Source organism: Pongo pygmaeus, chromosome 3 (assembly GCF_028885625.2).
Source record: "Pongo pygmaeus isolate AG05252 chromosome 3, NHGRI_mPonPyg2-v2.0_pri, whole genome shotgun sequence".
Lineage (NCBI taxonomy): Eukaryota > Metazoa > Chordata > Mammalia > Primates > Hominidae > Pongo > Pongo pygmaeus.
This window is the reverse complement of record NC_072376.2, coordinates 55829050-55854454: the sequence shown is the minus strand read 5'-3', so window position 1 is coordinate 55854454 and position 25405 is coordinate 55829050. Positions and strand designations below refer to the sequence as shown.

Sequence of the window (25405 nt, the reverse complement as noted above, 5' to 3'; positions counted from 1 at the left end):
TAAGGTGGGCTAATTTAAATTCAGCATATCCCTTGTAACTTTTTAAAATTATCCACATATTATAAATCATACTCCTAATGGAAGTATGAAAGAGTAAACATTAACATAATTTGCATTACTACATAAATAATTTTTTAAGTCATAATACAATGGATAAAATTCCAAAACCTTCACATGTTTCTCAAGTCCATGCTGAGCATTCCAGAAATCAGTCAGAATACTGGCATCTAGGGAAGGGCATTCATTCTTTTAAATGCCTTGACTCATTCCAGGTAATATTTTGTATTTAGCTGCTACAGGATCTAGAAGTAGCCTGATTGTCTGCAGGAGGGTCAACTATTTCTCTCAGCATTGGTTTTCCTACCAGTAACAGATAGACACTGCCTTTTTTGTTGTTAGTAATACTGAGTAACATGATTAAATTCTTAAATCAATGAAATAATTCACGTGCTTTCCTGAAATCTGAGTTCCTATAATGACCGCATATTTATTTGCTTCTTTATAGGTAAGTACTCCTTGTTTTAAAATTTTGAATTATGACTTCGAATATAAATATATGCTGTGGGAAATAATTTAACTTTCTATATTAAAAGGTAGTATTCCTCTTTGGGGAACTCACCAAATTAAACAAATGCTGGTTTAGCAACTATAAGCAAGGTTCTGTGCTATGGTACAATTAAGAAGACATTCATGTAATATGGTTCATTTTAACGACATTTAAAATGAAGTTGATAAGGGAGGATGATAATTACTACAAAGATTTTAAAAAATAATAAAACAGGGGTTTTGAAAGATTTTTTTTCATTTACCACCTGAAGGAATTTTTAAATTCGTGATGCACCTCTTAAATGTTTTAGAATAACATTGAAAACATTTTCACTACAAATTTTTAAAGTTGCCAAGAATATATTTTAGAACACTGGAAACATTGACAGTCACTTTTTTAAATTGATTCAGTAGGACTTAAATACAGTATATATTAGAAATTTACCATTATTCAACTAAAAGCATCTCTGAACAATGTCTTTTTAACAGGCTGATATTTTACTTTGTACTTTTTACTGCTTGAATTCATTATTCCTTTGGAATTATTTCACAAAATTGTATCTTATAGTAATATGCTTCTGTGCTTGCAAGTATTTACTTGTTTACTCTCTCAAGCTTCTTTTTAGCATGTGAATATTCAACAGTCTATATTTTCCATGGAACTATAAAGCTTTAAGTGTTTTTTTAAAAGCCTCCTCTATATTGACTTATCTTTACATGTAATAGTAGTATCCAATTGATCAAAATTACATAAAATGCATTTATTTTTTGATAACTATTATTACAAAATAGAAAATATTGGTACTAAAATTTTCAGTTACATAGATGGAAGTGATGTTAATAGTATACAGATAAATAAATAGTTTAAATACCAATTTGTTTGTTTTATCATTCTTTTAGGCAGTATATCATAGTGAGATCCTAGATAGCTGAGAGGAATTTCTATTATAAAATGGAAAAAACTGTGATTTTGAAAAAGGCTACAGCAGTGATTCTTGATCTTTTAAGTGTCTTCTGAGGCAAATTCATTTTAAAAAAGAGACTACAGGGGGGGAGGAGCCAAGATGGCCGAATAGGAACAGCTCCGGTCTACAGCTCCCAGCGCGAGCGACGCAGAAGACGGGTGATTTCTGCATTTCCATCTGAGGTACCGTGTTCATCTCACTAGGGAGTGCCAGACAGTGGGCGCAGGTCAGTGGGTGAGTGCACCGTGCGCCAGCCGAAGCAGGGGCGAGGCATTGCCTCACTCGGGAAGCGCAAGGGGTCAGGGAGTTCCCTTTCCAGGGGTGACAGAAGGCACCTGGAAAATCGGGCCACTCCCACCCGAATACTGTGGTTTTCCGACGGGCTTAGGAAACGGTGCCCCAGGAGAGTATAGCCCGCACTGGGCTCAGAGGGTCCTACGCCCACGGAGTCTCGCTGATTGCTAGCACAGCAGTGTGAGATCAAACAGCAAGGCGGCAGCGAGGCTGGGGGAGGGGCGCCCGCCATTGCCCAGGCTCGCTTAGGTAAACAAAGCAGCCTGGAAGCTTGAACTGAGTGGAGCCCACCACAGCTCAAGGAGGCCTGCCTGCCTCTGTAGGCTCCACCTCTGGGGGCAGGGCACAGACAAACAAAAAGACAGCAGTAACCTCTGCAGACTTAAATGTCCCTGTCTGACAGCTTTGAGGAGAGCAGTGGTTCTCCCAGCACGCAACTGGAGATCTGAGAACGGGCTGACTGCCTCCTCAAGTGGGTCCCTGACCCCTGACCCCCGAGCAGCCTAACTGGGAGGCACCCCCAGCAGGGGCAGACTGACACCTCACACGGCCGGCCAGGTACTCCAACAGACCTGCAGCTGAGGGTCCTGTCTGTTAGAAGGAAAACTAACAGAAAGGACATCCACACCAAAAACCCATCTGTACATCACCATCATCAAAGACCAAAAGTAGATAAAACCACAAAGATGGGGAAAAAACAGAGCAGAAAAACTGGAAACTCTAAAAAGCAGAGTACCTCTCCTCCTCCAAAGGAATGCAGTTCCTCACCAGCAACGGAGCAAAGCTGGACGGAGAATGACTTTGATGAGTTGAGAGAAGAAGGCTTCAGACGATCAAATTACTCTGAGCTACGGGAGGATATTCAAACCAAAGGCAAAGAAGTTGAAAACTTTGAAAAAAATTTAGAAGAATGTATAACTAGAATAACCAATACAGAGAAGGGCTTAAAGGAGCTGATGGAGCTGAAAACCAAGGCTCGAGAACTACGTGAAGAATGCAGAAGCCTCAGGAGCCGATGCGATCAAATGGAAGAAAGGGTATCAGCCCTGGAAGATGAAATGAATGAAATGAAGCAAAAAGGGAAGTTTAGAGAAGAAAGAAAAAAAAAGAAACGAGCAAAGCCTCCAAGAAATGTGGGACTCTGTGAAAAGACCAAATCTACGTCTGATTGGTGTACCTGAAAGTGACGGGGAGAATGGAAACAAGTTGGAAAACACTCTGCAGGATATTATCCAGGAGAACTTCCCCAATCTAGCAAGGCAGGCCAACATTCAGGTTCAGGAAATACAGAGAACGCCACAAAGATACTCCTCGAGAAGAGCAACTCCAAGACACATAATTGTCAGATTCACCAAAGTTGAAATGAAGGAAAAAATGTTAAGGGCAGCCAGAGAGAAAGGTCGGGTTACCATCAAAGGGAAGCCCATCAGACTAACAGCGGATCTCTCGGCAGAAACTCTACAAGCCAGAAGAGAGTGGGGGCCAATATTCAACATTCTTAAAGAAAAGAATTTTCAACCCAGAATTTCATATCCAGCCAAACTAAGCTTCATAAGTGAAGGAGAAATAAAATGCTTTACAGACAAGCAAATGCTGAGAGATTTTGTCACCACCAGGCCTGCCCTAAAAGAGCTCCTGAAGGAAGCGCTAAACATGGAAAGGCACGACCGGTACCAGCCACTGCAAAATCATACTGAAATGTAAAGACCATCAAGACTAGGAAGAGACTGCATCAACTAACGAGCAAAATAACCAGCTAACATCATAATGACAGGATCAGATTCACACATAACAATATTAACTTTAAATGTAAATGGACTAAATGGTCCAATTAAAAGACACAGACTGGCAAATTGGATAAAGACTCAAGACCCATCAGTGTGCTGTATTCAGGAAACCCATCTCACGTGCAGAGACACACATAGGCTCAAAATAAAAGGATGGAGGAAGATCTACCAAGCAAATGGAAAACAAAAAAAAGGCAGGGGTTGCAATCCTAGTCTCGGATAAAACAGACTTTAAACCAACAAAAATCAAAAGAGACAAAGAAGGTCATTACATAATGGTAAAGGGATTAATTCAACAAGAAGAGCTAACTATCCTAAATATATATGCACCCAATACAGGAGCACCCAGATTCATAAAGCAAGTCCTGAGTGACCTACAAAGAGACTTAGACTCCCACACATTAATAATGGGAGACTTTAACACCCCACTGTCAACATTAGACAGATCAACGAAACAGAAAATCAACAAGGATACCCAGGAATTGAACTCAGCTCTGCACCAAGCAGACCTAATAGACATCTACAGAACTCTCCACCCCAAATCAACAGAATATACATTTTTTTCAGCACCACACCACACCTATTCCAAAATTGACCGTATACTTGGAAGTAAAGCTCTCCTTAATAAATGTAAAAGAACAGAAATTATAACAAACTATCTCTCAGATCACAGTGCAATCAAGCTAGAACTCAGGATTAAGAATCTCACCCAAAACCGCTCAACTACGTGGAAACTGAACAACCTGCTCCCGAATGACTACTGGGTACATAACGAAATGAAGGCAGAAATAAAGATGTTCTTTGAAACCAACGAGAACCAAGACACAACATACCAGAATCTCTGGGATGCATTCAAAGCAGTGTGTAGAGGGAAATTTATAGCACTAAATGCCCACAAGAGAAAGCAGGAAAGATCCAAAATTGACACCCTAACATCACAATTAAAAGAACTAGAAAAGCAAGAGCAAACACATTCAAAAGCTAGCAGAAGGCAAGAAATAACTAAAATCAGAGCAGAACTGAAGGAAATAGAGACACAAAAAACCCTTCAAAAAATTAATGAATCCAGGAGCTGGTTTTTTGAAAGGATCAACAAAATTGATAGACCGCTAGCAAGATTAATAAAGAAAAAAAGAGAGAAGAATCAAATAGATGCAATAAAAAATGATAAAGGGGATATCACCACCGATCCCACAGAAATACAAACTACCATCAGAGAATACTATAAACACCTCTACGCAAATAAACTAGAAAATCTAGAAGAAATGGATAAATTCCTCAACACATACACCCTCCCAAGACTAAACCAGGAAGAAGTTGAATTTCTGAATAGACCCATAACAGGAGTTGAAATTGTGGTAATAATCAATAGCTTACCAACCAAAAAAAGTCCAGGACCAGATGGGTTCACACCCGAATTCTACCAGAGGTACAAGGAGGAGCTGGTACCATTCCTTCTGAAACTATTCCAATCAATAGAAAAAGAGGGAATCCTCCCTAACTCATTTTATGAGGCCAGCATCATCCTGATACCAAAGCCTGGCAGAGACACAACAAAAAAAGAGAATTTTAGACCAATATCCTTGATGAACATTGATGCAAAAATCCTCAATAAAATACTGGCAAACAGAATCCAGCAGCACATCAAAAAGTTTATCCACCATGATCAAGTGGGCTTCATCCCTGGGATGCAAGGCTGGTTCAATATACGCAAATCAATAAATGTAATCCAGCATATAAACAGAACCAAAGTCAAAAACCACATGATTATCTCAATAGATGCAGAAAAGGCCTTTGACAAAATTCAACAACCTTTCATGCTAAAAACTCTCAATAAATTAGGTATTGATGGGTCATATCTCAAAATAATAAGAGCTATCTATGACAAACCCACAGCCAATATCATACTGAATGGGCAAAAACTGGAAGCATTCCCTTTGAAAACTGGCACAAGACAGGGATGCCCTCTCTCACCACTTCTATTCAACATAGTGTTGGAATTTCTGGCCAGGGCAATTAGGCAAGAGAAGGAAATCAAGGGTATTCAATTAGGAAAAGAGGAAGTCAAATTGTCCCTGTTTGCAGATGACATGATAGTATATCTAGAAAACCCCATTGTCTCAGCCCAAAATCTCCTTAAGCTGATAAGCAACTTCAGCAAAGTCTCAGGATACAAAATCAATGTACAAAAATCACAAGCATTCTTATACATCAATAACAGACAAACAGAGAGCCAAATCATGAGTGAACTCCCATTCACAATTGCTTCAAAGAGAATAAAATACCTAGGAATCCAACTTACAAGGGATGTGAAGGACCTCTTCAAGGAGAACTACAAACCACTGCTCAAGGAAATAAAAGAGGATACAAAGAAATGGAAGAACATTCCATGCTCATGGGTAGGAAGAATCAATATCATGAAAATGGCCATCCTTCCCAAGGTAATTTACAGATTCAATGCCATCCCCATCAAGTTACCCATGACTTTCTTCACAGAATTGGAAAAAACTACTTTAAAGTTCATATGGAACCAAAAACGAGCCCGCATCGCCAAGTCAATCCTAAGCCAAAAGAACAAAGCTGGAGGCATCACACTACCTGACTTCAAACTATACTACAAGGCTACAGTAACCAAAACAGCATGGTACTGGTACCAAAACAGAGATATAGATCAATGGAACAGAACAGAGCCGTCAGAAATAATGCCACATATCTACAAGTATCTGATCTTTGACAAACCTGACAAAAACAAGCAATGGGGAAAGGATTCCCTATTTAATAAATGGTGCTGGGAAAACTGGCTAGCCATATGTAGAAAGCTGAAACTGGATCCCTTCCTTACACCTTATACAAAAATCAATTCAAGATGGATTAAAGACTTAAATGTTAGACCTAAAACCCTAAAAACCCTAGAAGAAAACCTAGGCAATACCATTCAGGACATAGGCATGGGCAAGGACTTCATGTCTAAAACACCAAAAGCAATGGCAACAAAAGCCAAAATTGACAAATGGGATCTAATTAAACTAAAGAGCTTCTGCACAGCAAAGGAAACTACCATCAGAGTGAACAGGCAGCCTACAAAATGGGAGAAAATTTTTGCAACCTACTCATCTGACAAAGGGCTAATATCCAGAATCTACAATGAACTCAAACAAATTTACAAGAAAAAAACAAACAACCCCATCAAAAAGTGGGCGAAGGACATGAACAGACACTTCTCAAAAGAAGACATTTATGCAGCCAAAAAACACATGAAGAAATGCTCACCATCACTGGCCATCAGAGAAATGCAAATCAAAACCACAATGAGATACCATCTCACACCAGTTAGAATGGCAATCATTAAAAAGTCAGGAAACAACAGGTGCTGGAGAGGATGTGGAGTAATAGGAACACTTTTACACTGTTGGTGGGACTGTAAACTAGTTCAACCCTTGTGGAAGTCAGTGTGGCGATTCCTCAGGGATTTAGAACTAGAAATTCCATTTGACCCAGCCATCCCATTACTGGGTATATACCCAAAGGACTATAAATCATGCTGCTATAAAGACACATGCACACGTATGTTTATTGCGGCATTGTTCACAATAGCAAAGACTTGGAACCAACCCAAATGTCCAACAATGATAGACTGGATTAAGAAAATGTGGCACATAGACACCATGGAATACTATGCAGCCATAAAAAATGATGAGTTCACGTCCTTTGTAGGGACATGGATGAAATTGGAAATCATCATTCTCAGTAAACTATCACAAGAACAAAAAACCAAACACCGCATATTCTCACTCATAGGTGGGAATTAAACAATGAGAACACATGGACACAGGAAGGGGAACATCACACTTCTGGGACTGTTGTGGGGTGGGGGGAGGGGTGAGGGATAGCATTGGGAGATATACCTAATGCTAGATGACGAGTTGGTGGGTGCAGCGCACCAGCATGGCACATGTATACATATGTAACTTACCTGCACATTGCGCACATGTACCATAGAGCCTAAAGTATAATAATAATAATAATAATAAAAAGAAAAAAATATTAAAAAAAATGATAAAAAAAAAGAGACTACATTGAATTTTAAGATCTGAAAGTTGATTATCTTAAAATGATCTGGAGTGCCATACCCTTTAGAGACCATTTCTGTTTTCTCAGTTTCTGACAACAGCACAGTATTTAACTGACAAAAGCATTTAGGTTACAGGGATTTCTTGTAATCACAGAAATGGTCGATTAAGGTATTATTGAATGGAGTTTTTCTTAATTGTAAACATTTTTGTAAGATTTGGATACCTATTCTAAAATCTCCAAATGTCATGATTACAGAAATAGAAGGAAATGTATTTAAGAAATACAGTATAATACGATTATTTATTATAATACAATTATTGTATTATACACAATACAATACATTAAATACAATAAATATATTTAAGAAACAGTAAGCCAATTAACACAAAGTAGAATATTTTAGTTAGCTTTGAGTACTAGATTCAGTACTTTCAACATATCCTTTCTCTGCTATTGTGTTTAAAGACATTGCTTATTGAACACTGATTAATAGGAAAACATGGTTCATATGATGCTGTGGGAAGAATGAAGTGATAGAACAATACAAATTACTTTGGAGTTGATAAGTGTTTAAACAATTACAGTATTCCCGGGATGAGATGTTATTTTTGATGTTATCTATTACTGCATGAAAAGTTCAAAGACTAGAACTTTAAATATGATCTTATGTTTTCTATGGGTCACAAATCTGAATGTTACTTAACTAGTGCCTCTGGTTCAGTGTTTCTTATGAGGTTGCAGTAAAACTGTTGGCCAGGGCGGCAGTCTCATCTGAAGGCACAATTTGTGGAGAATCCACTTCCAAGCTTATTCATGTGGGCCTCTTTATAGGGATACATCATGACGTGGCAGCTGGCCTCTCCGAGAGTAAACCATACAAAAAAGAAGATGTCTAAGACGGAAGCCTTAGTATTTTTGTTATCTAATCTTGGAGGTGAAATCCCATCACATCTGCCATATTCTACTTGTTAGAAATTAGTAAGTTCTGCTCAGTCTGAAGAGGAATAGCATGCAGTCATGAACCAATGGCTCCATTGTAAGGCTGCCTACTAAGAAGTTAAGGCCTGAGATATAGATTAGGCAGAAGTAATAGAAAGATCTATTTCAAAGAAAGTCTTGATAAACTTTGGAGAGATGGCCCTGACTTTTAATCATAACTCCATGATTAACTGAAGATGTAACCCTGAGAGAACTGATTTATCTTTTTGGGGGTTGTAGCTTTCTCATATGTAAAGTGAAGTACTGAGCTCAATTATACCTAAAGTTTTGTTATTATTTGGTACATTTTCTTTTGTCCCTTGTATCTGATTGAATTTTAGGAGCCAAGGAATCTGATTGAATGTAGGGGTTGTCAGTGCTACAAATAAATTAAGTAAATTGAAAACTATGAAGAGGACATTGGATTTGACAATAAGTCCACTGGGGAATTTTTTCAGAGAATTTTCAGTGACTAAGGAGGGCAACCTGGAAGAAATTAGAGATTGAAGTGTGTTTAACTTAATACAGCCAACAGTTATTGGTTGATAAGGTGAGAATTTCTGCAGTGAAAGGGAAAAACACCTATTTTGTATGTGTTTTTGTGTGTGTGTGTCTGTGTGTGTGTGTCTTTTTTTTTTTTAAGTAGGGGAAACTTTCAAAATATTTCCAAGAAAGATAGAGATTAGAGGTTTTTAAAAAAAGCCCTCGTGTTGTTCACTTTTGTACTCTGGGTACTGTACACAGTTCCTAGAACAAACGAAACACATGGCGAGGGAGTGTACGTGAAAGGAAAGAAGTTTTTCCTTCTGTTATTTTAGGCAGTGAATATATAGTTAAGAGAAGGCTCTAGGATGAGACTCCCTGAATAGAACATGGATCCAGCACTTACTTGTTTAATGACATGTGTTTGGACAAGTTTCTAAAAGTTATTGTGACTCAGCTTTTCCATATGTAAAAGTGATATAATTTCAGTCTGTACAAGAAATAAATAAGGAGGAAAAAAAACCCCAAAACATGTATACGGTTTATAATAGGAAGTGAGACACACTAAGAGCTTAATAAATATTTACTCTTATTATCTGTTTTATCTAGAAAAAAATTTTTCAGCCTTTTTAAAAAAAAATAAAAAATAAAAAAGCTTACTTCTATCTGTGGGGCCTGGAATCATTGTGGAATCTTAATCATTGGTTTGTTTTAGCACAATTTAGATAAGCAGACATTTATTGACTGTCTGTTAGATGCCAAGTCTTGTGCTAGTTGATGGAGACATGAAGATGAATAAAACATGAACTTGTATTTTGGGCCTTATTGTCTAGGAGTGGATATACACCTGTGGACAAATGAGAATAATAAAGTATTCTGGACCCTGAAATGGAATTGTCAATAGGCATTTTGAGGGATTGTCAGGAAAATCTTTGCAGAGGAAAAAAAAATCTGTGAATATTACAGAAGTAGGGATTATTTTGTTCCAGAAATAAAGATGATTAGGCAGTTCATGCCTGAGCTTCTACTTTTGCAATACAGCCAGTAGACAGAACATTTTAGAAGGTTATGTTTTGGTGTGCACTGAGAATGTAAGACAACTTGAGCAAAATTCCTCTGAAATATTCAGAATGCAGTCTTGGCATTTACATGCAAGTGTCCTTTTATGCGAATAACTTCTAAATAGGGAAAATAACAGAATGTGAAAATCCTAGGAACTTTTGTGAATGGCAGTGAAAAAATCAATTTGACTGTTTTCTGCCAGCCAGACGGTTTGTTTTGCCTCCCTACCTTGTGAGGATCTAAAAGTTAAGGACAAGCAACAAATAAGTCTCACTGTTGTGATGAATACTGCTTGCAGGACACTGAGGTAATTTATTTATTCACAGCATTTGTTTAGGGCAGTGTTTTATAGAATATTATTAGTTGCTAAATTTATAAAACTGAAGTAATGTCATTCTTGCCCTAAAGGGTTTTTTAAGAAAAAAGAAAAAGAAAATTTATCTAACAATAAGGAAGAGTGAGAACATTTCAAATAACAAGAAAGGCAAATATGAGAAATGTCTTCATTGTGTTGCTTTTATAATTTCTTTTTCCCCTTAAACAGAAAGAAATATGTTAACTTTATCAGCATTCTTTACAAGAAGAAAAGGCACATATATCTCAAAGCTTTAGCACTGAGGGATTACCAGTTCTCTATTATCTAAAAGCATAAATATAGTTCACTTGAGTACTATTATATTTCACCTATTTATCCAAATGCAGTATATCTCTTCCAAAGATAAATCATTTCCCCCACAAGATTTTGAAGTTGCCGGTTAAATTAATATAAATTACTGTCCCAGGCTTATTAAATTACTACTGCCCAATTGCACAGTTACATTTTTAATTTAAAATGATTAATCTCTCACCAAAGAATGTGTGCATCTCATAACAATCAATTAAACCATTTTAGGCTAATCTAACAAACTGTTTTAGAACAGGGAGGAAAAATGTGAAATATATGTTTTCTGTACTCTAATTCAACATTCTGAACGGAGTTATCCTAAGCTAGGAAATTTTCTAATGCATCCTTGCTTATCATTGACTTGCTCTGTAGTAGTCTTTATTGCATGTCACATGCCGTAAGATGTCTTACTTATTTGTAAAAAATAAAAGAATTTGTTTAAATCATGGCATTTTAAGCATATTTTGTTGGAACTGGAAGGGGATAGTATTAGTTGGGATACAATTAACAAAACCACTATGTTAGCTCAGCCAAGGAAAATATTTCATTTTGGTTGAATTCAGAGCTTATTTCTGAAAGTCTGACAAAGATTATGGGTTTTTTTTCCTGTCATTCCCACTTAGTCCCTGTTGTCCTATATCTTTCTTGAAGTACATAAGAAACAGTTAGTGCTAATGGCAAGATATCTTCTATGAAGGTGCATATTAAAAGTGGATTTAGGAAATGTTAGCAAAGCCACTCTGATTTTTTGATGTAATGATGAGGTATGACTACCAAGTGTAGATCTTGATTAATACTCATAAAATATATCTTACATTTTCTTCGTTTTATCAAACTACTTGCCAAGATCTTGTGTTAACTGCTGTGACTATACAGATTCCTTAGTAGCTGTGATAATATTTCAAGGATTTAAATTTCAATTCAAAAATATTAAATCAGTGATAAATGAAGCTTCTAAATTATATTACTTCATAGATTTATAGGCTCTATGCATTTAGTGTTGAAACTTGTAGACGTTCTCTTATTCATTGTTAAGCATATGTGTAGATCATGTACTGATGAACAAATAAAGATAGCCTTTAATTTCAAAAATCTACAATCTTATGCAAGCATTTTAGTTAAGAATTTAGATTTAAAAAGATAAATCAACTTCTCAAAAAATGTAGGTAGATTAGCAGCACTACAGTCTATCTTGGCTCATGGGCATTTCTTTGGGCTTTGCCGAGTTTGGTCATATGACTCCTCATATTCATCACTGTATTTAGAAGTCAGATTTTCTGTTGCACAACAGCCATAGTACTCTCTCTTCTGGCGGATGCCTTTCTCAATTCTTCTTTCTACTGTTTCTTACCATAATTAATTACTTAACAAATATTCTTGTGTATCAATAATCAGGGCAATGACTCTACTTTTATTTTGTTATTTTTTTGAGAGAGAGTCACTCTGTCTCCCAGGCTGGAGTGCAGCGGGTGGACGATCTCGGCTCACTGCAACCTCTACCTCCTGGGTTCAAGCAATTCTCGTGCCTCAGCCCCCAGGTAGCTGGGATTACAGGCACACTCCGCCATGCCTGGCTAATTTTTGTAGTTTTAGAAAAGACAGGGTTTTGGCCAGGCGTGGTGGCTCATGCCTGTAATCCCAGCACTTTGGGAGGCCGAAGGCGGGTGCATCACCTGAAGTTGGGAGTTCGAGACCAGCCTGACCAACATGGAGAAACCCTGGCTCTACTGAAAATACAAAAATTAGCCGGGTGTGGTGGTGCATGCTACTTGGTGATCCCAGCTACTTGGGAGGCTGAGACAGGAGAATCGCTTGAACCTGGGAGGCGGAGGTTGTGGTGAGCCAAGATCATGCCACTGCACTTCAGCCTGGGCAACAAGAGCGAGACTCCGTCAAAAAAAAAAAAAAAAGTAGAAGAAGAATAGACAGGGTTTTGCCATGTTAGCCAGGCTGGTCTGGAACTGCTGACCTCAAACAGTCCACCTGCCTCAGCCTCCCAAATGCTGGGACTACAAAATGAGCCATGGAGCCTGGCCAGCAATGACTCTTGTTAGGACTTTTCTATGCTATCCCCTCCTCCCTATTTTATTTCTTTACTTATTTATTAATAAAATTATTTATTTATGTAGTTAGTTATTTTGTTCAGTTCATGTGAAAACACTGAATAAATATACAGAAATAAGTGAAAAAATATTTTACCAAATCTTGAAAAAAGCACCATTCAGAAATATATCTAATACATAATTTAAAAAAAGATTCATAGCTTTTCGGTAATTTTTCAGTTCAATACATCTAAACTTAATTTCAGCCATAGTTTGAGCCTTTATTCAAATTACGTAAAATCAAAACAGTCAAATGCACCAGAAAAATCGAATGAATTTTCCATTATTAAGTCAGAAAATTCATAGCCGGATTTTAATCTGACAACATGGTCAAGTTTTGGTGAGGTGGTCCTTCCTATTTTATTATTATTAAGCTATGGCAGCATTTACTTTTTAAAGATAGTTATTGTATATAGAATAGTGATGTTACACACACACACACGTGCACACACAATTTTATGCAAAAGAAAGCTACCTATTTGATCTGTAAAGATATTAACATACCATGAATAAATTATCTGCACCAAAGTGCTTGGTACAAAAATGTTACGGAATCAAGGATTTTAACTGTGTACGCTTTAGCTCATTATAAGCAGAAGTTGCTTCCCAATTTCATTGTATATTTTCTTCAGTTTCTCTGAGACATTTGGCTAATGTGGCCCAGCGATAGAAGTGTGTGTAAGAGGACATAGAAAGCTAATATTATCTCCTCTTCACTTGTCTTCAGGGATTTAAGAGGCTGTCCATAATTGAAAATTTATCTTACTGTGGATTTGTGGATTGGAGTCAGTACATCGTGCCATAATATGATGATATGTCTTTATCTCTATTATTTTTAAAAGCTGTAGTTATTTTGGCACTATATGTATAAGTATATATATAGCGTTGAAATATGTATATTTTTTACTACAGAATTTGTGGAAAAAACTTGTCAATTTTTAATGTTTAAAGTATTACATTTCTCATCTTCAAAAAAGGCTTGAAATAGTTTAAGAGTTTTCATTAGTTCTGAAACACTGTGATTACCCAAATATGGACTTCATACTTTTCACATATATTAAACTATTTTAATTAATTTCTCCATAAAAATGTCTTAAAAGTCACATGTTTCATTTTTTCTTGTGAATTTCCTTGGAGAATAAAACATAAAATAATGATCACTTTCATTTGGGACAGAATCTTCCATAGCCAATAAAAAGTTTATATATGTCAGAGTACTTATGGGCATTTAGGATGAACTATATGCTAAAAGGATTAATGCCACACTTCTTTTCTAATAATTTTAGATCTTCTGCTTAATGTTAAGATATAAAAGCTCACATTGAGGTATGTGTTTGTTTAAAAGCATCTCTAGTGATGTCAAAGTGGTTATGGTAATAGTGTTAGTGAACTTTTGCATTTTTGGCTGGACCACTGTGAATCAACAAAGCAAAAGAGAAAGGGAAAAAAAAGAAACAGAGAGAGGTCATGTCTGAGAGCAGCTAATGGATGCTTTTGGTTTAATGATCTCTAAAATGTATTTTTTAATGCTCCTTAGAATTCAAAGAAACTTCTCCATTAGATTAACTGTTTTAATCACTGGGAACACTGATGTTCTCCAGATGGCCAATCACATTTGTTTTTGGCTTCTGCTACGTGTTTTCATATCTGAATCTCTACAAAATCTGGGCAATCCAATATAGAGCTCTTTGACTCTTTCTATATGAAATAAAGGGGATCATTGTTATATGTCTTTCTTGGATCTGGATAATGATGTCTTGCCATTTTATATTTACTGGCAGTATTCAGCAAATTTGCCCTTAAGTATTGATTTATAATAATACATGCTTTCCTATCAAAAAATTTTTTAGGTACACGTCTGTGTGCACATGTGTGAGTTTTATCTATATTGATGTGAACTCAAAAGAAAAACACAAATTTTATTTCAGTTAATGTTATATTTCCATGGTAAAGAAAAAACCTGTAGAGATATACCCTAAAAAACTCTTAAGAGTTTCTTTCTGTAATGTGGGTCATACAGAAAATACTTAACAGAGCTTTGTCCAATTGATAGGCATTAAAGCTATACTTCAGCTGAACTGACAGGTGAACTGTCAAATTTTTTCTCTTTCTTTTTCTTTTTTTCCCCTTCTTTTAAAAATTATTAGATGTGAGCTATTAGCAGATCAACTCTAGACAAAATTACCAGGGAGATACCTCTTGACATCTTGACTCTTCAACATTTTTTTCTTTTTTTGACACCAAACTTCCAACCAGATCCTAAGTTTTCCTTATATAATCCTTGAGTATAAATCAACTACTTATGCTAGAAAATTTACATAATTTAAAAAGGAGTTTATAAAGAGAAGTTTAGATGTACATAATGTTTAAACATATAAATACACACACCGCCCCCCATGCAATGGCCATTCTCAAAAAAATGTATTGGTTATATTACCTATCTACCTTCCTATAGAGTACCTTGGTGAAAAATAGAGTTGGGATGTAAAGCATTCCTTATATCTATAAAAGTACCCAATGTAGGGTCTCTGCCCACTGATAGGAATGATTCTTAAAAGGGATCTATTGTATGAAAGCCTTTAAATTGTTTTATTATAAGTAGAATAAAAACTATAGGAAATTGGTGAAGATTAAATTACCAGAAACTATTTGCAGAGTCCAACACTGAAGAAAACACCATAAGCCTTGATTAAAATTATTAAATAAATTTGAGGAGTAAAAGAATGGTGTAAATTCACTGAAACATGTATATTAGAGGTGAAATGACCATAATAGTGTTTGCATAATGGTTTAAAATTTGGATATCCGTATCAACAATGTTCCTAACGATATGGGTTCTCTCTCTTTTTTTATTAGCATGCTTGTTATCTTCAAGAATACAAAATTATCAGTTTAATTTTTAAAACAATTTTAAGCCTCTTTAAAGTATAATTAACAATTAGGATTTGAATATAGTTAAGGTTCACAAGTTATTTTTTTGATGCATGTATGCGTTGTGAAATTATTATCACAATCAAGCTAGTTAACATATCATCTCTCAGCTACTATTTTCTTTTCTTTTGATTTAAATTTGTGATAAACTTAAGATCTATTCTGTCAGCAAATTTCAAGCGTGTACTGTTATTTATTGTAGTACCATACTGTACATTAGATCTCCAGAACTCATTTAGCTTGCATAACTGAAACTTTATACCCCTTGATCATCATCTCTCCTCTCTCCATCTCCTCCTTCTCCACTGCCACTGTCAACTCTCATTCTGCTTTCTATTGCTATAAGTTTGATTATTTTACATTCCAAATATAAGTGAGGTCATTCAATATTTGTTGTTCTGTGTCTGGCTTATTTTACTTAGCATAATGCCATCCAGGTTCATTCATATTGTTTCAAATAGCAATAGTTCCTTCAAATTTAAGGCTGAATAATATTTTGTCGTCTAAATATACAACATTTTCTGTATCAGTTTGTTAATATTCAAAATATGTAAGGAACTTTTAAAATTCCATAGCAAAAAAAAATTAAATAACAGTTTAAAAATGAGCAAAGGTGGCATGGTGGCTCATGCCTGTAATTCCAGCAATTTGGGAGGCCGAGGCAGGCAGATCACCTGAGGTCAGGAGTTCAAGACCAGCCTGGCCAACATGGTGAAACCCTGTCTCTACTAAAAATACAAAAATTAGCTGGGAAGGATTTTGGGTGCCTATAATCCCAGCTACTCAGGAGACTGAGGCATGAGAATCTCTTGAACCCAGGAGGCAGAGGTTGCCATGAGCTGAGATCATGCCACTGCACTCCAGCCTGGGTGACAAAGTGAGACTCCTTCTCAAAAAAAAATAAATAAATAAATAAAAAATAAAAATAAATAAAAAATAAAAATGAGCAAAGGACCTAAATAGATATTTTTTCTAAAGAAGACATACAAATGGCCAACAAGTATATGAAACGGTGCTCAACATCAGGGAAATGCAGATAAAATCCAGAATTCTTATTTTGAAATCACAGCCAATCACTCTAAACGCCATTGATATTTGCCGAACAGTTTACAATAATCAATATTGATATCTTAAATATAGAAAAATTAAAATGTACTTAACACACCCCTAGTAATATATTGGCCGTGGTCATGAACACTCATTTATTTTAGGCAGCCAGGGTTTCAAATTATATAATTGCAATGACCTAATTAATACAACGACCTAATTAAGCTCAATGATAGGATTTAATCAAATTAAAGGATTTCATGCATTTCTTCATTCTTGCTAAAATTACCAAGTGATTACAAAGTTTTATTCATGCAGTGAATATGGAAAAGAATAAAAAGTAAAAGGCAAAGAAGAGAAAAGAAAGTCAGGATGGTGTTCTGTAAATAGTGTGTGATATCTGAGGATGCCAATATTTAGGGCTTCGCTTTCTCAGCCTCTTTATAGGAAGATGGACCTCAAAATTATTCGACTCTAAAAGGCCGAAAAGAGCCACCATATATGTACATGTCCTTCATGTGGGCAAAACCACTGCAGTTTGTTGAGGTTAAAACAAACAAACAAACAAACAAACAAAGTACTCTTGACAAATGGTGAAATTTTATGAGCTCCAAAGCTCATAAAATTAATCCATAGAAACCTTAATGTTAGGAAGGGATTGAGATTTTATATATTAATGAGTGTTTGGTTTTTTTTGTCGAGACCATATGGAAATTTGAAAGATAGTATATCCATGTTTTATTTTAAAATCACATATTAGAATATACATTTTAATAATGATAAAATAAGACATACTATAGAGGAAAAAGAAAGAAGGAACTGTTTTCACAAGGCCACTATTTTATTTAGTTGATTAAATAATATTCTTACTCTTTCACAGAAAAAAGTATTTATCTTCCCTTTAACATTTTTAGAAAAAAATGTAAAAGATGTAAACTTTGTGATTAGACTGTCATTTCCATACATAGCATTTTTAACAAAATTACTAAGATAAATTTTCATAAAAGCAAAAATATGTTTTTTTCCTGGATGCTATTGTCTTGAGATATTTCAGGAAACACCTAAAATATCACTAAAAAATAAATCAATGTCCAAAAAGAAAGAAGAAAATAATTTGGAGGTTATCTGTCAAAACTGTGTCTTAACAATCACAGACATGCTAGAAGAACCAAAACAAGAAAGCAGAGATAACCTTTGATTCTAAAACAGATAAAAGAAACATTTCTAATTATTCTAACTCACACAATTTTTAACTCTCAAAAAATTGGCACAAGTGTACTTACTGAATTAAACAATGTTTTAATCTCAAGTTGCTTCAACACTTTTCATTGTAAAAAATTATCTGCTTTATCAGTCATCACTGAAATTTTGAGATTTAAGTAAAATATTAGCTTAAAAGTATTCAGATACCATATTTTTAATAATCTGCCAGCTTTGTTATTTCTGATGGATTTTCCATCACAGTCAATCTATGTTCCCTTACTTTATTTCTAGCTGGAGCCAAATATTAAACAATGACACTATATATCTTTCTGTACAATTTGCCAATTTGGGTTACTGTGGAACCTAGGTGCTCCTGAATTGTCCTTGTGAATCACCACTCTGCCGAGAAAAGACTGAACAAAGAAATGATTTATTTACTGAAACATCAATGTATTTTTTAAGCTACATAACTCAAGGATGTTTTACCCAAGATAGATAAGGCTTTTTGCAGGGATCAAAGTGGTGGTATGTTTAAATAAAAATAGGAGCCATTAAATCATTTTAGGAAAGTTATAATTATTAAGAAAATAAAATTATATTAAAAGTTTTCTACAGGCTTCTATATTTAAAAGTAGTCTTTGTCAAAATAATTTTGGAAAGCCACTTTCATGCTGCTATTTTGCAAGTTTTCTGTATTTCAAGTGCATGGTCTCTAGAATGGATTGCTGCTTGGCCTAAATTAGTTCAAATGTAACTTAGAGATAATTATATGATATATCTTGCAACCTAATGGGAAATAAAAATAATTACCTTGTATAATACTATCTGACTCAAATAATTGGGATGAGTTCATTGAAATTTCCAAATTTGAGGTGCTTTGAATAGCATAGACTCCCAGAGAGTAAAGAACTCCCAGAGTGTAAAGAACATAGACTCCCAGAGTGTAAAGAACTCTAAGTGAGATATGTTTGTCCACTTTTGTATTTAACTCTTCATAACTTTCACATTTCTTAATGAGGCTGTTCTTTTTCAAGTGCTGTTCTTTCCAGTAACCAAATCCTCTTTGGGGTTTTCCTATTGTCTTAATTAAAGATACTGTATTTGATTTATTTAATTATCTCTCTACATCATAAAGTTTATAGTATTATTTGTATAGACATCTTTAGGAGTCATTCAGTGTAATTTTAAAAATAAGTGCTTGACATATTTAATTTGTGGTGCCATTGATTTTACCATTATAAAATATACCAAAGTATACAAAATGTATATACATAGCAATTAAATAATGATAGAACTGAATTTTGCATTCATAGACATTCTCTTGTGCTGTGTTATTAAAGAAAATTAAAGGCCTGGCGCAGTGGCTCACGCCTGTAAATCCAGCATTTTGGGAGGCTGAGGAGGGCAGATCACCTGAAGTCGGGAGTTCGAGACCACCCTGACCAACATGGAGAAACCCCATCTCTACTAAAAATGCAAAATTAGCTGGGCATGGTGGCGCATGCCTGTAATCCCAGCTACTCGGGAGGCTGAGGCAGGATAATTGCTTGAACTCGGGAGATGGAGGTTGCTATGAGCCGAGATCATGCCACTGCACTCCAGCCTGGGCAACAAGAGCAAAACTCTGTCAAAAAAATAAATAAATAAATTATAAAATTTTGAGTTCCAATATTTAGTTTATAAATACATGAATGAATGTCATAATTAAAAACTATATGCTATCATATGTAGTTATATGTACATTTATATAAAATATATAATAGATATGAATTAATAAGAGTACGTTAATAACTAAGTATAGTGTGTTCTGTTATAAAGTTCTTTAATTATGGGCATATAAACAGGACCTAACATAATATATTCTGCTCATATATTTAAATATATTAAATAAATTCTGCTCGTATATTTAAAGATATTAGCCAAATTAGTCCAGTGATTCCTTTTCTACTTAGGTCCTATCACTTGGAAATTCTCCCTTTATCCCCGATTTTTTTTTTTACTTACTGTTTTCTCACAACCTTTTGCTAAGTGACTCCTGGAACATGGTACGGTGCTTTATAGTTTATCCTAATGCTGCTCCAGTTCAATTTCTACACTGATAGGACTAACTAAGCGAGATGAATGCAACAAATGGATCCATTCTATTTATTGGATCTATTTCCATTTTGCCTACTCATTTTCCATTTTGACTACCAATTAAAACCCTAAAAGCTGAGGCGATGTTTTTGACTGCAAAGCAGTCTTCTTATCCTGGAATTTGGAATGTCAATATCTCTACCTAATACTTTCCTTAGTTAGGTCGTCACTGCTTTATTGGTCATCACTGTGAAGTCAATTTTGCGAGGATTTAAATAAAATGTTAGCTTAAGAGTATTAGATATCATATTTTTAATAATCTGCCAGCTTGGTTGTTTCTGATGGATTTTCCATCACAGTCAATTTGTGTTCCTTTACTTTATTTCCAGCTGGAGCCAAATATTAAACATTATCATAGTTAACATGAAATGAAATAATGTCATCAGTGTATTAGCACCTATTAAGAACCCTTCAAAAAGCTGTTATTATTGTTATTATTTGATTCTACTAAGTTGTATGCATTTTAAGCATTCTTATAATTGAATAATTCAATAATTATGTATAATTATGAAGAACTTCAAAGATTAAAATTACTTTCAGTATTATATTCTTCCCCATGAAGATTATACTTTGTGGCTCAATCATCTATTGTAAAAGTTAGCTTTTGTAAAACGACCTATTACATAATTTGGTAGCTACATATAAATGCAAATTATCAAACCATTACTGTAAAAAATATGTTGTTGAACTTATATTTTCAAAATGTGTCTTTGTAAACTTACTATGTTAGCTATTGATTTTAAAACCATAAATATGTATTTAAATAAGCTCTCAATCAGGCTAAAGTTACAGCAGAAATATTGCATCATCTAGCGCAACTTTAGAAACTTTTCCTTGGCAGTAATTGTCCCTGCCTCCCTTTGGGTATTTTAGGCACTGATATTCTATAATGGGCCATTAAGAAAGGTGCTTAATTTGAGACCCACCTAGGTGCACTGTACTGAGATGAGATAATTTCAAAACAGGTTTATTTTCTCTCTTGCCTGGTTGCTACTGATACACTAACTACTGAGAATGAAATATGGGAAAATTATATTGCGATATTTTGTGAACTGCAAAAGAGACCACATTTCTTTCATAATCTCAAGAACAATTTAAGACTTATTACACAGATACCCTTTTTATGTAAAGAATTTTTTAAATGTGTTAATTTTTCTGCTATAGATGTATTTATTTCCATTATTTTACAGTAATCTTTTCTCATTACTGTTTAAGCCCCTTTTGAAAAAATATTGAAATATAAAAAAATGCGAATATCAAGGGTTTTAAACTCAAATTGTCTATGTGAAAGAGGTATATGGGACTGACCCTCATGATAACCAAACCTCAGTGAAACTGTTATGTTAACCTAGCTCATGATGAGATATACCTTCCCCTGCATTCCTCTTTGTCTTGGAAAGTGTTCAAAGAAAATGTAAGTAAATGTGTATTTTTTCCTTATCCACTGGAAGGAGTTGGAATAGGATGAATTTGACTTTACTACCTCAATTCTTACAACTTCTCTATTCTAGGCTCTATTTTTAAGTCAGTTACTTAGAAACTGTCATTGTTTTCAGAGAAACAGTGTTAAGAAGTGAGATGTTGTTTCCTAGCTTAGGCTCTGAAATGCATACTGTAGCTTAATATGATTTGGATTATTTAAGAAGATATTTAAAGCTCATTATTCTCAGCTATGGAATTTTTGTTTTGTTTTTTGTTTTTTGTTTTTTTGACGGAGTCTCGCTCTGTCACCCAGGCTGGAGTGCAGTGGCATGATCTCGGCTCACTGCAAGCTCCGCCTCCTGGATTCACGCCATTTTCCTGCCTCAGCCTCCCGAGTAGCTGGGACTACAGGCTCCTGCCACCATGCCCGGCTAATTTTTTTGAATTTTTAGTAGAGACGGAGATTCACCATGTTAGCCAGGATGGTCTCGATCTCCTGACCTCATGATCCTCCCACCTCGGCCTCCCGAAGTGCTGGGATTACAGGTGTGAGCCACCACGCCCAGCTATGGAATTTTTTTTAACCAAACTTGACTATAATGCCAGTTGCATTGATAATGATTTTAAAATTTCACAGGATAAGGATGATATTGATTTTATGTTGTAATCAAATCCTGGAATTCCATTTATAACACACATTGTCACTAGATGCGATATATTGTCACAATTATCAATCATGAACTACTCAGGTGATTTTATTTATACAGTTGCCATAGGTATAAGGCTTATTAGTCTATCCTAATCATAAAGGCTCTAAGAGAGTAAAAATCCAGTAAATATTAGAAACATTTGAGGATACGTTGATCTATCATATTCCAAGTTCCATCTTTGAGTTAGAATTAGTATGAGAAAGTTACAACTAATTCAGCTTTGAGGATATATTTTGTTATTCTCAGTAATATTCAGAATAATCTCAGTTCCCTTTTAAGGAAAGTTAATAACAGAATTAAATACTCTTACTGATTGAAAACATATTGATATATTTTGAAATCCTTTAAAAACTTTTATTTGGGAAAACCTTTCTTTTTTTCTGATTGTTTTCAACTTTTGCTGTAACTTAAAAAGCACTTGCTTGCCTTCTGAGATCCTGGAAGATCATGGTTCTTGGTTACTCTCCTAATGAAATCTGTGATGTTGCCCGTCATTTACCCAATACATGCGTGAGTAAAATGGGTTATTGCTATCTCTTCAGATGTGCCAAAGACATATATAATGCCAGATAAAAATTGTTCAGAGTGAAGATATTGAAGGCCTTCTGTTTACGGCATGATTCTTGCAGGCTAAAGTTTGTTTTAATATTTTAGTGTATAGCTATACTCTAGGTCTTCACCTCACTCCATTCAACCTACAAGTTAAAGACTAATCACACCTAGCTGAAAGTTCCTCACATAAGCTCCTTTACATAAGGTATGCTACAGAATCTGTAGTCAGTACAGGTGACAAGAAGCCGTAGAATCTAATGACTGAAAACACAAACCTTGGGTCTAGACTGCTTTGATGCAAATCTGGGCTTGATTACTTTTAACTATGTGGCCTCAACAAGTTCTTTAACTCGCCATCCCTCGGTTTCCTCATTTGCCAATTAGGAATAAAATATCCCCTTCCTTATGGAGTTTTTATAGGATTAACAATAATGTTTATAGTTAGAAGCAATTAAATGAGTTAATACATGGGAGGCTTTCAGAACAGTGTCTGGCACAGTAAGGGCTTAATAAATGTTAGTAGTTATTATTAGGAAGATGATTATTTTTCTTGGTTCTCTGTAGATTTTGGAATAAATTCATACATTCCTGTTTGAACTGGATTTATTTACTTTGAAGTAGACACCTATTATGTTCTGAATGTTTTAAGTGTAGCTTACTTGCCCTTCCTGATTTCTAGTAGACTTGGAATCATAAAAATCAATCCTTGATTATTATCATAAATGGCATATTGTTAATAATTGTTAATTTTTAAAATATATTTTAAAATTATAGCTATGTTCATTTAGACTTGTTTTTCATAACTAGTTATCATGAATATTTGAGATTTTGTGTGTGATTTTATTTTTAAAGAGCAAAGGTTCTAGCTTACCAATTGTATATATAGAAAGAACATGAGGTTCATTTTTTAGTTTTAATTATTGGGGAGTCAAGCAAGTGTTTTCCAAATTAATTGACTTTAACATAATTATTTGTATACCTTTAGTTTAAAACTCACTGATTTTCTTTCCAGTTGAACATATCAATATAGACAAATATTATCAAAGCCTATTCTAAATGTTCTCCAATCAAATGCTTTGTGGGATCTCAGAAAAGATGTTAAACTCAAGGACACTTCACAAGAAAGTGATCCTGTGTTGAACATTAATCTATTTCATAGATAATAGATGTGCTGCTCTAAAGCCAAAAAATAGCAATGCTCATTAAATATAAATTTGTTTCTAAACATTAATAGACATTTATTAGATCACAACACTATCTGAGAGACAATTAAATGAAACTTTTATGCTAGAAAAGTTTCCTATTAAAATTACCCTAGAGAGATTGTCTTCTAACTTAGCATCAAGTTATATATTTAAAATATAATTATAAGGGGAAGTGCCTTTTTTACTTCAGCAATAAAAAAAAAATATTATTTGCCAGTGTTTCAGATGATGTGTTGAGATTTAGCATTTCATTGCTTGAAACATGTTTTGGGTAACCTTAAAATTAAGGTTAACCATAAAATTCACTGAAGAGAAGTAAGTCTTCCTTGCTCTGATCTCTCTGAAACTTATGTAGGGGATTGCAGGGAAGAAATGAAGGAAGAATGGAGGCATGACTCAAAGTTCTAGTGGAAGTGTCACTTTAGACCTGAACTACTCTCCCTACTCCCAATTTGATTCAACGTTTTACTGTATCTTCTGTGCCCATCGTATGCTTTTTTCCTTCTGTTTTCCCTCCTGACTTATGTTTACTTCCACACTGACAAGACATAACAGTGATATTTCTACAACTTGAAAAATTGTTGACTTAATATTCTTCAAATAATCTATTAATTTAAATCACGTGCTGGACTTATAGGTCATCGTGAACTCCCACCGTACTAACTCTGGCAAATATTGTTACTGACACAGATTGCTTAAGGTATTTTTCTTTTCTCTCCATTTTCTCCTATGTACCATGACCAATTTAATCTTCTAAAAGCATGGTATTTACAATGGACCTTCTGATTCTATCCCCTTTTCTAGTCGACCACTGACAATCTTTTATCGAATGTTCTTCTATCCCACTTACCACTAAATGCAATCTCATTTACCATTTATAACCCAACTTTTAAATATAAATCCTTCACTAAATAAGAACAAGAATTTTTCTCATTGATTGAATGCCTACTCTTGCCAGGAAACTTTATAGCTTCTTATATATATTACCTTTATTTAAGCCTTAAACCACCTGGTAAAATAAGTTTTAAATTCAAATGTGAACATTAGGGTATAGAAAATTTAAATAATCTGCTTATGTCATACAGCTCACAACTCAAAGAGAAAGGACTTAAAACTGTCCTTTTCACACTCTAAAGCTCCTATTATGTCCTCTATTCATGCTGCTTCTCATGACCCAGACTTTTTGATGTTTTATACTTGAAAACAGTAGCTTAGTTTAAAAAAAAAAAATCTGTGCAGATATA

The 25405-nt window shown here is 34.8% G+C and overlaps 1 protein-coding gene across 24 annotated transcripts in view; it reads left to right on the top strand.

Moving 5' to 3' along the window:
- ADGRL3 (adhesion G protein-coupled receptor L3) overlaps positions 1 to 25405 on the top strand; it is an 849533-nt gene that overhangs the window by 263014 nt on the left and 561114 nt on the right. The window contains exon 1 of one of the 24 annotated variants that reach the window (XM_063663649.1): positions 1609 to 1693. The exons of the other annotated variants lie outside the window; for them this stretch is intronic. The gene's annotated coding sequence lies outside the window, so the exon portion shown is untranslated. Of the gene's footprint in view, positions 1 to 1608; positions 1694 to 25405 lie in introns of those variants that run through there. 24 annotated transcript variants of the gene reach the window in all.